At 48.5% G+C, this 13,893-nt stretch overlaps 1 pseudogene; it reads right to left on the minus strand.

The window, feature by feature from the left end:
* Positions 1–7,340: 7,340 nt before the first annotated feature.
* LOC144149823 (uncharacterized) lies at positions 7,341–9,603 on the minus strand (annotated as a pseudogene).
* Positions 9,604–13,893: the final 4,290 nt, after the last annotated feature.

Below are 13,893 nucleotides of genomic sequence, written 5' to 3' on the forward strand. Positions count from 1 at the left end.
CAAAATAGCTTTGAAATTGCAAGACGTACACTTGGCTCATGCCTGCTTGAGCTAAAAAAAACGGATTCTAAATCAGATACCGCTTCAGTAAAATGAGGTTGCAACGAGTGATGTCTACTCTGTTCTGGATGCTCAACTGAACACGGTCACGACCACAGCCGCTGTGAATGAGAACTGTAACACCAACGTTTTCCGCTGTTTGTGTATTTCTTGATTACTTTTGTATTACTTCTTGTATTACTTTTCTTTGCAGCATCAGCTGCTTGTCTTTGTGTGCTAACAGTTGGCATTACTTTTCTTTTCATTGTCTACATGTAAGAAGCGGATGAGTCCGTTTTGCACTAAAAACAGAAATTCTGCTCTCTGTTCCGCAAAACAAAAAACAAAGAAAAAATGCATATATCGCATAAAGCCTTACATATAATAAGAGCTTCAGGAACAGGAGACAGCTAGCTCGAAGCAACATCCTGCCTTCTGGTTCTTCACTGTTGCTTTCTCGTGCAGTGTGGAGTGCTAAAACACAGAAGGCGAATAGTCATAAAAGGTAACAAAAACAAGTGGCGGCTGAGCCTGAAAATTGGGAGTGGAAAGACTACGCTTAAAGAGGCCACGAAGAAAAAAACATTGTTTAATTTTAAACGACTGACCTTTGGTAACATACTCAACTCTATTCCAGCCCTAAAAGGTGTTTGTAAAGTTACCAAGAACCTAAGAAATTTCGCATAAGACGTCAGTGGTTACTTAATGGAAGAAATACTAAAATAAAGCTTATCAGTGTGCTTACAGCACGACACCATTCAAGCAGTAGGACCAAATGGAACTAGAGGCACGCTGCAGTCGCATTAAGTTTTCTTGGTGGTGGTGTTGGTTGCCGGCCACCAGTGCCACAAAAAGGTCCCAGAGGCATCAGTGTGTCTCACCGCTTCAAATGTTCACCTTAAAGGAACCCTGCAACACTCTTTGAGCAGTGCAAGTAAACCTGCGCGACATTTAGATTACACCCCGAGGAATACCTGAGTCAAATATTACACGCGTACGTGACGCGGTAACCGCGCAAATCGCTGTGAAAGACGCGGAAAAACCAAGCGCGCTCTCTTCTGTTTTCCTCATTATGCAGCTCTGGCATTGCCTAAGGGACGTCACTCGGGCCGTGCTGTTGACGTCACAGTTAAAATGATCAAAATGGCAAAAAAGATCTTTTTTTTTCGTGTTTCCGGTGCAATCCGCTGCCGTCGGTGGCGCTGTGCACTAAACTCATCTAGGCCGCAACCTCTGGCAACCTGATTAGTGTTTTGGTTCGAAAAATGGCGTACAGCGAGTCGGCGCGAGCGCTTGCGAGCGTATGAGTTGCCCTGTTTCGAGAAACGGTGTTCTGTCGACGGCGCGTACTGTAGCTGTGAACGTTGCCGCGGGTGTGCCGTGAGTACACTGTGTACCGTGAGTGCGCTTGCAATGAGCAGTGAAAAGGATAGCCGCAAACGGTGTTCCGTCGTTGGCTGTGGAGACAGCGATAGAGACCGGAGCAAGCATTTGGTGCCCAAAGAACCAGAGCTGCGGCAAATTTGGTTGCGAGTCATCGGACTAACGCCGTCGGATGCTCGGCGATACATTTACGTTTGTGGGTGCCACTTCGTCAACGAAGCACCACCGCATGTCGTCGTCGGCCTGGTGGGGTGGCTCCGGGGGACCGCCGCCGGCTCGTTTCCTGACTTTGCGGCGAGGAGTGTCCGCATACGGGTCGAAACCCATGTCTGCGCTCGCCGCTTCGAGCCGCGCTCGCAGAGCTGGGTCCATTGCACTACGAAACGCGCGGTAGCGAAAGCAGGTATCCGAAAACACAACAGTCGGATAACCCACATGAAGGCAACTATGCCTGAATTGCCGCACCGCTCCTTCCGCACCGGGAACGAGCGACTCCGCGTTGCCGAGATAAAGAGAAAACCTGCCGGCCCATGACATATCGAAGGCTCCCAAAGAGAACGTCACGAGGCTCCCCCCTCTCCAGGAGAGAGCGCGCAGCCTTGGCCGCGAGTTCACGCTGAGTTGAGAGGGAACGATTATGCGCGATTTTTCATCGCTCGTATCTACGGTGATACTGAACGGATTTTAATCATTCTTGTGGGAGAAGATTCCTGAGACAATAGACTTTATCCAAACATGCATTCCAAATAGTCGGTTGTAAGTGTTGCAGGATCCCTTTATTATCTGGCAAAGTTGAGGGTAGTCTCCATTAAAATTAATATTGTTACTAGGATCAAGAAGGATTTTAATGGCCAAATCCGTTGTTTGGCTTTACGGTACCTATACAGGGTGCAACTTCCTCATCGCGTGGTATTTCGTCATAGGCAAGTTATTTAATTACTTGAAATGTGGGGCCTCATCCCAATGTAACCTGATCCTTTGTTCTTTTATGATCATACCAGTGGTAGTGGTATAGAAGCACCCAACTTGACAGGGAAGCAGAAAACAAAGAAACATTGAGAGAGTGCTGATGTCACACAAAAAAAGAAGAGGCAGGGCAATTAATTCACTTGCCCCCCTCTATTCGCTGTTTGAGCTGTTTGTGTGACCTTTAGCCGCAGAGGAAAAGATGGCAACTATTTAATTAAAGGCCCAAGAATACAAAGTACACCTTTAATTATAAAGAAGTGGCTTTGGTAACTCACCCCAATTCCAATTCCAATCACGAACGACATTTTTTAAAATAAAAAAGCAAAAAAGTCGAAACACTGTAAAATTAAGAGTTACAGTTACAAAATAGAAAGTTTAGTTATCAGAATATAAACTGCACATTAGCATGCATATGGTATGACCAAGCAGAACTAGAGGATCCACTACAATTGCCCATCATGTTTCCGTGCTTTGGCGGTGGCTTTTGGTGGATTGTGCGATTGGCAGCCGTCAATCGCACGAACAAGATTCTGTGTTGTCGAAAAAGAATTGTAGGAAGCGACTGAATTTGCCACTTATCCACATATTTTGTTCAAAACCAGATTTATTTGTTTAAATTTTGCGAAAAATATGATATAGTTGCTATCTTGGCGAAGCAGTTTTTTAATGAACCAATGTTGTATTTTGTCTTCATGGCCCCTTAATGCAAATTATAGCGATGGAGGCAGGTTATGTGATTTCAGTTTTACGTAATAGCTCTGTTCACTTACACAAAGACACTTACAATTTTTTTTTGATAAATGAGGTCAGAAAAAGGTAAAATTTCCTCAAAGTTGATGAATCAATGCTAGTATTGAGACTCATGGCAAAGGGAAACTTACAAGCGAATTTGGAGTATTACAAATATTTTCATGGGTAACCTGGGGTCATTATGACTTAACGATGGCAGGTGGGACATATTGTTCTATGTCATTGCGTGACATACGCAAAAAACAATGATCTCGCACTTTCATTACGAATTTTTCCATGTGACGAAACGACCGATTACAGATGAACGCAATGTGACGAAAAAGACAGGCTAAAAACGCACTACTTCCCAAATGCCAACTCTGCACTATAGAGCTTAGCGGTTGCTTTAAAGAAACTAAAAAAGGCTGCAATAAAAACATTTAGCAGCGACTAGCAAAGAGTGAAACAAGAGGAAATTCTTTCGAGACAACAGTTTATACCTAATCCAATATTCTGACTCTCGGTTGTCGAAGAACATCTGGTCAAGCATATGAACGGACAGTGGGTCTGCACTCGCTTACCGTCCAGCAGGCGGAAGGGAGTGCGGACGAGTAGACCGTGAACTAATTACGACGTCACATAACTCACATTAAGAACAGTCGCAATGCAATATTTCGTTAAAACTAACAAAAACACCTCGTTTCTCGCCGAACATTGCGCAAACCGAGATTTATTCCGGTGTTTTACTCAAAAACCGCGGATGTATGGCATTCCTAGTTCACAAATTATTAGAGCTTTTGAAAATTCCACGATAGAACAGCTGAAGACGATGAAGCCACTGGGACTAGAAACTGGTATGTCGAAGGGGTCTTCAGAAAGGGAGGGGCAGGATTACTGGTCTTTGTTAAGACTTCGCGGAAAAATGCTGTCAATACATGGATAGCACAACAGGGCTAAACACGCTTGAAAATACGTAAAAACGATTAAAGGAAGACCAACATACCTTTAAACATCGTCACCATATACTGCGCTAGCGGGCACGCACGACGAATCGCAGGACGCCGCTTCATTGAACTCCTTCGTTGCACCGAAATTACAGTGCCCACACACAATGGCGTCCTAACAAATTATCGAACCCCGTTTTATCGAATGCCGCTTCATCGACGGACGCTGTATTGAAGCCGTTTTATCGAAAGTATTTTTCCCATTATTTTCATGTAACAAAGCCGTACGTTTTTTTAGTTTCGTCTTCGCTATGTAATTTGAAAATCTTTCCACAGCGAGTCTATTTAAGAGAATTTGTAGTCTTTATAGTTGTCTGTTATTTTCTTCGAGCATTTTGTTTTTGTGATGCGCGAAATTTGTCTGCACAAATTTTGTTCTGTTAATTGCGCTTGTGTTACTGCCATAACGAATCCCTTTGTATCTCTATTTCACCCCCTGATCCAAAGCATATCAAGACATTGTGGCGTATGATCTAGAATGCTTCGATATTCTTCGTACTTTCTGTATACACCGCTTATGTATCCAACCTAATCTAATTATTGCGGCGCGTATGTTGTACATAACTAAGGCACTTCTTGGTGGTTGTGAGTCCAATGTCAAAAACCTAACTGACACGCTAGCAAAAGCCTCTTCCGATTTCGGCATTCCCAATTCTTGATGGGTACTGAGTTCAGTTACTGATAGGTTACCAAGCCTTGTCCTAGTGTTCTCGATGCCCTGGTTAGAACTAACGAGAAAAAAGTTAATTACAAAATTAGTTATCATACTGCAGGTTGTTTCTTTTTCATCTCTAACTGCCCTGCCTCCCTCGTTGCACCCTAGCATGTCTGGGGTTTTTGACCAGTACTCTTTTACCTATTTATCATAAGGCATAAAAAACAGTAAGATAAAAATGCAAACACCAAAAATAGAGAAATCGTGAAGGTCTGCTCAATACAGCGCCGTTTCCCGATTACCTAAAAATAAAAATGTATTATTGAAGCAAATTGAGAACGAGCACACAAAGTTTAATAGTGCCCGTGCGATTATCTGAACAAGGCACACAAAAACCAACAAAATGCACTGTCTGGTCTGGCGGGTTCCTTTAAGGTCACCAATGAAACCTAAGGTTGGTGAAATAAAAGGAGGGGCGGAAGAGTGTTGACGCAGAAGTAGGGAATTATACGGACTCCTGTATTTTTATGTAAGCTTGAATACCGAACACGTTAATCGGGAAGGGATGGGCCAATTGTCGTAGGTTACGAGATTCCCTAGTGCGAGATGACCTATGACCACTTGCCCTATTTAACGAGATCGCCTATGACCAGTTGGCTGTGATGGGTTCACTTGCGACGAGTTCTCCTATACTCCACCACCTCTACTGGGGCATCACTTTCACTGTCGCAACCTCCCCTGTTCCATTCGTATATCACTAAACTTTCCGAAGTTCTTGACACGTTATTTCTCGAGATGCAAATAATGTTACCACATTGTCCGAGTAGGAGTCGCGTGCAAACCGCGTGACTAGAAAAATCGGGGTAGGGCAAGACTTTGGATCCCGTAATGATGAGCCATAGCGAAAGGAATATATTTGGAAACACCGAAGTAAATACACCGATACACATCTAGGAATATTGCGGACGGGGTTGTGGTTCCTACTATAGTGGTAATTCTGGGGACATAAATTTTATTGGACCACCAGCCGAATCGTAAGCAAGGGGTTTCAGTTAAAGTTGGAACTGCGACTCACCGCTTCGTCGTGAATTGCGTCGCGTACACGGCTAGAGGTTTTCGTTTTTTCCTCATCAAAAAAAAGGTATGGACGTCCGCATGCGGAAGTTTAACTTCTTTGATGGGTGGAAGGACTGCCGAACAAGTAAAATAAATAAAATTTGATCATACCTTTCCCGTGAATGCTGTCACCTCTACGTCTACAGCTAAAAAGTGTCACTGACCATCCACCTCCACAGGGTGGAAGGCATAATGATATTTAAACAGAGAAAAAGCACCTATGCCCTTATCCCACGTCTCCAACCCCACCTCTACCCTCAGTTACATTCCGCCCGACGTTTGAGCTGACAGTAGACTTGCACTTCCCGCCCAAAGTTTTTAAACAAGCACAAAGTCAAGCAGAGAAGCGATGCTTCGCATTTCCATCTTCCGAGTGAGGAAAAATAAACTGAAGTAGATCAATAGTGTTTCAAAAACCACAAAGGTCCGCTAGGCTGGAAATGTTCGTGAAGAATAGGAAGCGACCGGTGCAAGAGTCAAGCGCATGTGGGAGAAACTGGATGGGGGTGACGGAGGCGTAAGGGCAAACATTTTAGTGTTTCGGCAAGAGGCGATTTCATGCCGGATCTTCCTTCAGCAGTGTCACCCGTAACCTCCATTGGTGTGTCGTTCACTACACAGATGGCTCGTCACTGACAATGATATCGAATATACTATTCAAGTACTTGTCTAACTGACAGCCTCACATTGAAATTGCACGCAAGTAAGTATTCGGAATGCCCTCGTATTAATTGATTTTGTAGACAGAATGATCACCTCGGCTGCAGAAAAATGGCGACAGTCAAAATCGTAAAGAAAGCGTTTAAATGGACTAGATTCCCTACATTGGAAAAAAGCAGTGATACATACGTTGCCTGGGTGAGCATGTGTTTCTGGTAACATGGACAAAATTATTAAAGCGATAGTTTAAAGCATGCTATGACAATGCAGGGAAACACAACGCAACGTTCCTTTAAATCTCCATGTTATAACACGTATACGCGTTTTATCACACCCACGGAATATATTGTTTCCAAATTCAGGACGCCCACAGCACGTGATTTCGTACTATGAGGGTATTCAGAACCGTCAATGTATAGCTTGGTTTGAACAAGCTGCGTGCCACCTCGCAACGCTTGTATATCCTCTGTGCTTGTCAGGAGTGTTCTTGTGCCCTGGGTGCAAGAAATATAGGGCTTCGCCACTTCCGTGGTTCCCACTAATTTTGATGAATAACCCACTTCGTTTAATAGCGTTCGCGTTTCCTATAAATATACATCAGATCGTAAACCTTGGCATTGCCTGTAGCTATCGTAAAATACATATTTCGAATTCTCGAATGGTTCTTTTTTGCCCAGGTACCTAATTCTATAGGAAATACAACCGAAATAAAGCGTCAACGATGTTACGCTTACCACTGACGAAACATTGTGTTTTCGGCGAAGCATATGGGTAACGAGCGAGCGAAGCAACTTTATTGAAAATGCCTGCAGAACGATTAGCCCTCCCATGTAAGGAAGGCGTCACCGTGACGCGGCCATGACGTCTTCCCGGCTGTTGGCGCCTCTACTCCGGCCGCGGCCTCACTACTCCCTTTGGTCGACTGCGCCTGCCCCTGTTTTGGGGTGGCAGCCTCCCTCCGGTTTCGCTCGGTCGTTGCCTTTCGAGGGCCGCCGAGATCTGCTGGACGGCCTGGGCTTGGACTTCTTGATCGTAGCAACGCATTGCGGCCTCGAGAAGCGGTGGGATCGTTTTCATCGTTGTAGCTTGCTGCGGGTTCTTGGCACAGTCCCAAAGGATGTGAGCCGCAGTGGCTCTCTCCTTTCGGCACACACAGCAAAGGTCACTTACATAAACACTCGGACATATGTGCTTCAGCAGAACCGGGGTGAGTAACGACCCTGTCTGTAGTTGTCGATATATTACTGCTTCCTCACTGGTCAAGCCCGGATGAGGTGGTGGCATAGTCCTTCTATCTAGTCTGTACCACTTCACGATTTCATTGTAAGAGGTCATCCTGTCCTTGGTTTCCCACCACCACGTCGGGTCGACCGCAGTAGCAGCGGCACGGTTGGTTAGTCCTCGCGCCGCCGCGTTCGCCGTTTCGTTGTGGTTTTCGTTGCCGCGATCCGAGACATCACAGCCCATGTGCGCCGAAAACCACTTAATCACAACACACCTACTTTCACTCGCGAGATCGACCGCACGCAACACACGTGCGGCTTCACCACACACTCTTCCTCTGGCGTAGTTTTTCACTGCCGTCCTAGAATCACAGAGCACAGTAGTGCACTAGGGGTCGGCGATGGCTAGGGCAATGGCCACTTCTTCTGCTCGATGCGCCGCTCGAGTCCGCACACTCGCCGCCGTCCGTGTAGCACCGGTCGCTGCCCCTACAACTGCGGCGGCGAATGCTCTTCTGCCGTCTGGATACTCTGCCGCATCCACAAACACAGCACCCCTGTCTTTGGCATGGAGATCGATGAGCGCCTTGGCCCTCGCCGCCCGCCGCTCCTTGTTGAACTCGGGGTTCATATTTCTTGGCACAGGACATACCCGCAACCGTCTGCTAATTGCTTCTGGTACATGCACGTCTGTATTCTCGGGTCCCCCTTCCTTTGGCTCCAGGCCTAGGTCACGCAGCACTTGCCTGCCCGTTCTTGTTTCCGATAGCCGCACGAGCTGGGCGGTCCTCTGCGCCTCGGCGATTTCTTCCAACGTGTTATGCACTCCCATGGCCAGGAACTTTTCGCTGCTTGTGCAGTCGAGAAGTCCGAGTGCTGCCTTGTACGCTTTGCGTATGAGGGCGTTGATCTTAGTACGCTCGCATTGCCTCCAGTTGTGGAAAGCAGCAACGTACGTAATGTGACTTATAGCGAAGGATTGCATTAGCCGGGTGAGGCTTTCTTCCTTCATGCCTGCTTTTCTGTTTGACACCCTCTTTATGAGCCGAATTGCCGTGGTGACTTTGGCCGCGAGACGGTTCACCGTCTCGCCGTTCACTCGTTTGCGTTCAATCAGCATACCCAGCACTCGGATCTTCTCTACCTCCGGGATAGTCTGACCGCCGCTCGTCCTGATCTTGATGTTCTCTTGCTCTCTCACAGGATCGTTGCCTTTCGCCTTCCTAGCTGCCCCTTTCGGTGGAATCACCAACAGCTCGGACTTGCTTGGAGAGCAGACGAGCCCGGACCCGTCCAGCTGCTCCTCGATAGCATCAACCGCCTCTTGCAATGCACCCTCGATGTGTCCGTCGCTTCCACCTGGGACCCATAGCGTTATGTCATCGGCATAGATGGTGTGTCGGACCCCCGTGACTCGCGAGAGCCGCTCGGCCACCCCAATCATTACAAGGTTGAAAAGTAATGGCGAGATGAATGAGCCCTAGGGGGTCCCGACACTGCCGAGCTTCTTCTCATTGAGCCGCAGGTCCCCGGCGTTGATCTCGGTGGTCCGCCCCGTCAAGAAATCTTTGATGGACGCATAGGTTCTGTTGCCCATGTTTAGCCGCGACACCTGGGCCAGGATTGCAGAGTGCCTCACTTTGTCGAAAGCACTCTGCAGGTCTAAACCCAAGATGGCTCTGTTGTCTTGCGTGTTGGTAGTGTCATCGAGGATTTCATTTTTTAGTTGTATCATGGCATCCTGAGTTCCGAGCTTGTTTCGGAAACCGATGACGGTGTTTGGGTAGAGCCCCGAATCTTCCAGGTACCTCTGCCACCTGTTCATGAGAACATGCTCCAACGCTTTGCCCACACAGGATGTAAGCGAGATCGGCCGGAGGTTCTCAATGTTGGGTGGCTTGCCCGGTTTGGGAATCAAGATGGTCTTGGCAGCTTTGCATTGCCGGTGCAGTGACCCGGCTCGCCAGCATTTCTTGAAGTATGCCGTGAGGTTCTCGATGACCGCTTCATTAAGATTTTTCAGCGCTCTCTTTGTAACCCGGTCGGGACCAGCGGCGGATTTGCTGTTGAGATCGTGCAGAGCAACCCTCACTTAACATACTTTAATGTCTCGATCTAGCCACTCGTTTGCTTCGCCTTGGTAGTCCGGGTGCGTCTCTGTGGGAGTGACCGGCAGGTACTTATCGTCAAGGCGTTTCTTCACCCCATCTTCCCCGTGCTCGGTCAGCGCCCTGTGGACGATCTTGGCCACGTTGTTGTGCTGGTGCGTCTTGGTCGAGGTCTCATCCAAAAGATGTCTCAGCATACTCCACGTCTTGCCGCAGTGCATCTGGCCGTCCGCCGCGTTACAAGCCTCATTCCACTGCTGAGTGCAAAGCACTCTGCTATGGGACTCGATCTCTCCGTTGAGTTCGGCGACCTTCTTGCGTAGCCTTCTGTTTGTCCGCTGCGTCTTCCATCTCGCCAGGATGGACTGCTTGGCTGCGATGAGGTGAGCCAGGCGGCTGTCGACCCTTCCGATACGCTCGTCCGTCTCGACTTCCTTGGTGGCCTCTTCTGCCTTCTTTACAATTTCGGTCGACCACTCCTTAATGTCTGTAATTTCGGTCTTCTCCTCGGGTAACAACCTCCGAAAGGCTTCCCAATCCGTAAGTCGATGTTTCCGAAAGCTTCTGCCGACTTCTTCGTCGCCACCGAGCGGGACAATGACCTCCACAATGTAGTGGTCACTGCCCAACTCGTGCCCCGTGTTTCGCCATTCAAAGTCCCCCGTACCGCCGCCGTTACCCCTGACGAAAGTGAGATCGGGCGTTGTGTCTCGGGTGATCGACTTGCCGATTCTGGTAGGGTATGCTGGGTCGGTTATTAGATTTAGACCCAAGTCAGTAGCATCTTGCATTAAGTCCCTGCCCTTTGCCAATGTTTTGTGGTAACCCCAGGCTTGATTGGGCGCGTTAAAGTCCCCGCAGATTACTAGCCTGCTGTCGGGCCCCGCGACGTTGCATGCCTTGTGTAACAGTGCTTTGAATTTCTGCTTTCCGTGTGACGGGCTACTGTACAAGTTTACCAGAAAAGTGCTTTCCTTCTTCTTTTTCCCCGTAAGCACTTCTACCATGGTGTGCTCAATTGTGCTATTGCCCAACAACTCGTGCTCGACGTACGTGAGGTTTTTCCTCACCAAGGTGCAAACTCCTCTGCCACTACTGCCAGCCACCGCCCGGAGGCTTGGCGGGCTAGCGTGGGACCGGTAACCCGAGAGCTTGACCTTTTCAATGCGGGTCTCTTGCAACATGATGACATCTGGCTTTCTTGATACTTGTTGTAAGTGTTGTTGGAGTACAGGCTTCTTCCCAGCAAAACCGTTGCAGTTCCAATGCCAGACGAGGAGGCCTTTCACTGCTGTTGTGGTTGCGGTGGTTGATGCCCTATCCATGTTTGCTGAAAGTTAGCCATTTGCGTCGCCAAATTCAGCACTGTCGTAGCCAACTGCTGGCATGTCTGTTCAATTGCTATGAAACGGTCGGTGATTGTCCTGGTGAACGTCGTGCGAATATACTCTTCAATGCGGTCGAGCCTATCTTCAAGGTTGTCGACCCTATCGCTGAGTCTACGCTCTTTGAGATTTTCAATAGCCCTTCTCTTGGGTGCCGGAGCCGCTTCTGCCCTGTTCGCTTCCCTCGGGTTCACCTCTACGTCTGGTTCATCCTCGGTCATTGCCATTTGCTGTGGTGGTGGCGATAACTGCTGCTGCTGCTGTGCCTGCAGTCGCTGTAACTGTGCCGCCATCATTCTCATGAGCTCTGCCATTTCCTTATTTATCTTATTGACTCTCGCCTCTAGTTCAGTGTTCTTCTTCCGCAACGCCTCGTTTGCGTCTCTAAGCACTTTCATCGCCCCACTTTCGCCTTCAAATTTCCTTCTACCACTTTGCAATGGCAATGACTGCTGCTGCTGTCGTTGCTGCTGCTCCCTCTTGGCTATCCCGGACTTTGCCGCGTCTGCCCAGCCGACTCTGTCTTTGGATTGCGATTGGCGGCGGCGACTCGTGCTTCGGTTTCGGTGTCTGCTTTCGCTTTTGTCCCCGACCGAGCGTGACTCCCGGCGACTAGCTGTGCCGCTCTCTCCTGCTGACTTCAGCAACGGTGGAAACTCTCCAGGCGCCAGTTGTTGCTTTACGCACTGCTCCGCAATCTTACGCTCCCACTGCCTTCTGGTAACTACGTAGGGAGTCTTGTATCTACTTTTGCATTCTCTGCTGCCCGTTGGGTGTTGTCCCCCACAAAGCTTGCATTTCGGGTTACCTCGTGCTCGTGGCCCTTAGCAGGATTGTTGGCCCCACAGTCGAAACACACTTTCACATCAGGGTTAGGGCAAACGTCTTTTCTGTGGCCTACTTTGCCGCACTGTTTGCAGACATCGAAATGTTTGCGATACAGACTACACCTTGTTAATACAGGGCCGTAACATACATAATTTGGAACCTTTTCGCCCTCAAAGACCACAATTACGGTAGTCGTGTTGCCAATCCGTTGCGCTCCTCTTGCTAACGGATTTCTTGAGTTAACGACGTTGCGGTCGATCTCCGCCGGAGTATCTTCGGTGGGAATGCCTCGAATGATCCCCTTTACGGTACCATATGGTGTGGTTTGGTATGCGCCCACCTCGTGTATCTTGTCCCCGATACGGATTGTCTGGATCTTGGCATAGGACAAAGCCCGCCCCTCATCAGGGGTACTCACAACCATGATGTTCTGGTGTAGGTTAGAGCAGAAAGTATCCGCCGCACCGTCTTCTCTCGAAACCCTCGCCGCCGCCATGATGGCCGAGGCAACGATCGCAGTCTGCGTTCTTGCAATGTTTAGGCCTCCCCGCGGCCTCACGATCACTTTGATGTCCTCTCTCGGCAGCACGTCTGGCATTCTCGCTGCCCTCGTTGTCGATGCGATCACTTTTCTGGTGAAGTGGTCCCTAGTTTTAGGCCTAGACTCGTGGGTAATGGCGGAGGCGCCCTCACCTCCGGCCGGGGCTCTGATACGCCGGCCCACGTGCGACCAACCGGAACTCCCATTAAAATCTTCCGAGGAAATTTCCTGACCTGGAACCTCGATGCACATCGGTCCGCCGCTGTTGCTGGGGCCTGGGGTCGTTAACTCCTCCGGAGACGTGGTCGTCTCCATCTCGGAAGCCATGATGCCGTACTTTTTCACCACGCCGGGGTTAGGCCCAAACGGCCTAGCGGGCCGAAGTCCTCGGCCGTTGTCCTCAGCAGGTCGGGTAGGCTTAGCGGCAGGCCGCCACCACCACGAACACGAAGTCCGCGAAAATCACCAGAAATCGTACCGTTTGCTCGAAACTGGTACCGGTTGACGCCCTCGTACCTTCACGCGCACATCGGTACCACTTATAGCGCGGTAACTGCTAATTAACACTGCGAAAATTGACAGAAAAGACGGAGACGGAACAGACTCCAGCGCTCTCTATGGGTAACAAAACATTCTAGCACGTATGCAGTCATGCATGGCAGGGCTTACGGGTACGTTGGTATTACGACGCAAATTTAATATTATTTATTAACACACCACATGTCTCATATGAAAGGCTGATGGGAATCAGTGGCACCAGGTGTATCACGGGCACTTAGCTGCATGCTAGGAGCATATGCATGTGCGGGCTAGGCTGGGAAAATGGAAATAAATGACTTGTCAACATGCTCATTGCCTATTTTCGCTTTTATTCATGGGTATCACTACTAAAGTAACCAGAAAGGCGCAGTGCTTCCAAATACAACACGATTGCTAGTTAGATCCATTTCAACAGAAGCCGTTTTTTGTTTTAGAAAAAAAAAGCATGCACTTTCGTCGCCTTTGCGGCGCTCGCCTAACGTGCCCGTATCATGTAAATGTAGCATTTAGGTGTACCTCGTTGTTTAGGCGAGCTTCGGCACAAAAAACAAATAAAGTTTACGTTAGCATACCACACACTAATATTTCATTTAAAGCAAGTCTGATGTCAGTAGGCGTACCTGCTTTTTTATCAGACCTTATTGACTAAAGGAGAGATCTTTCTGCCTATAATGGCCTTCATAGCGGACTCACAGAAATGGATATTCGCGGTA

Source organism: Haemaphysalis longicornis, unplaced genomic scaffold, assembly GCF_048455015.1.
Source record: "Haemaphysalis longicornis isolate Haplotype H1 unplaced genomic scaffold, Haemaphysalis longicornis Haplotype H1 scaffold_8, whole genome shotgun sequence".
Classification (NCBI taxonomy): domain Eukaryota; kingdom Metazoa; phylum Arthropoda; class Arachnida; order Ixodida; family Ixodidae; genus Haemaphysalis; species Haemaphysalis longicornis.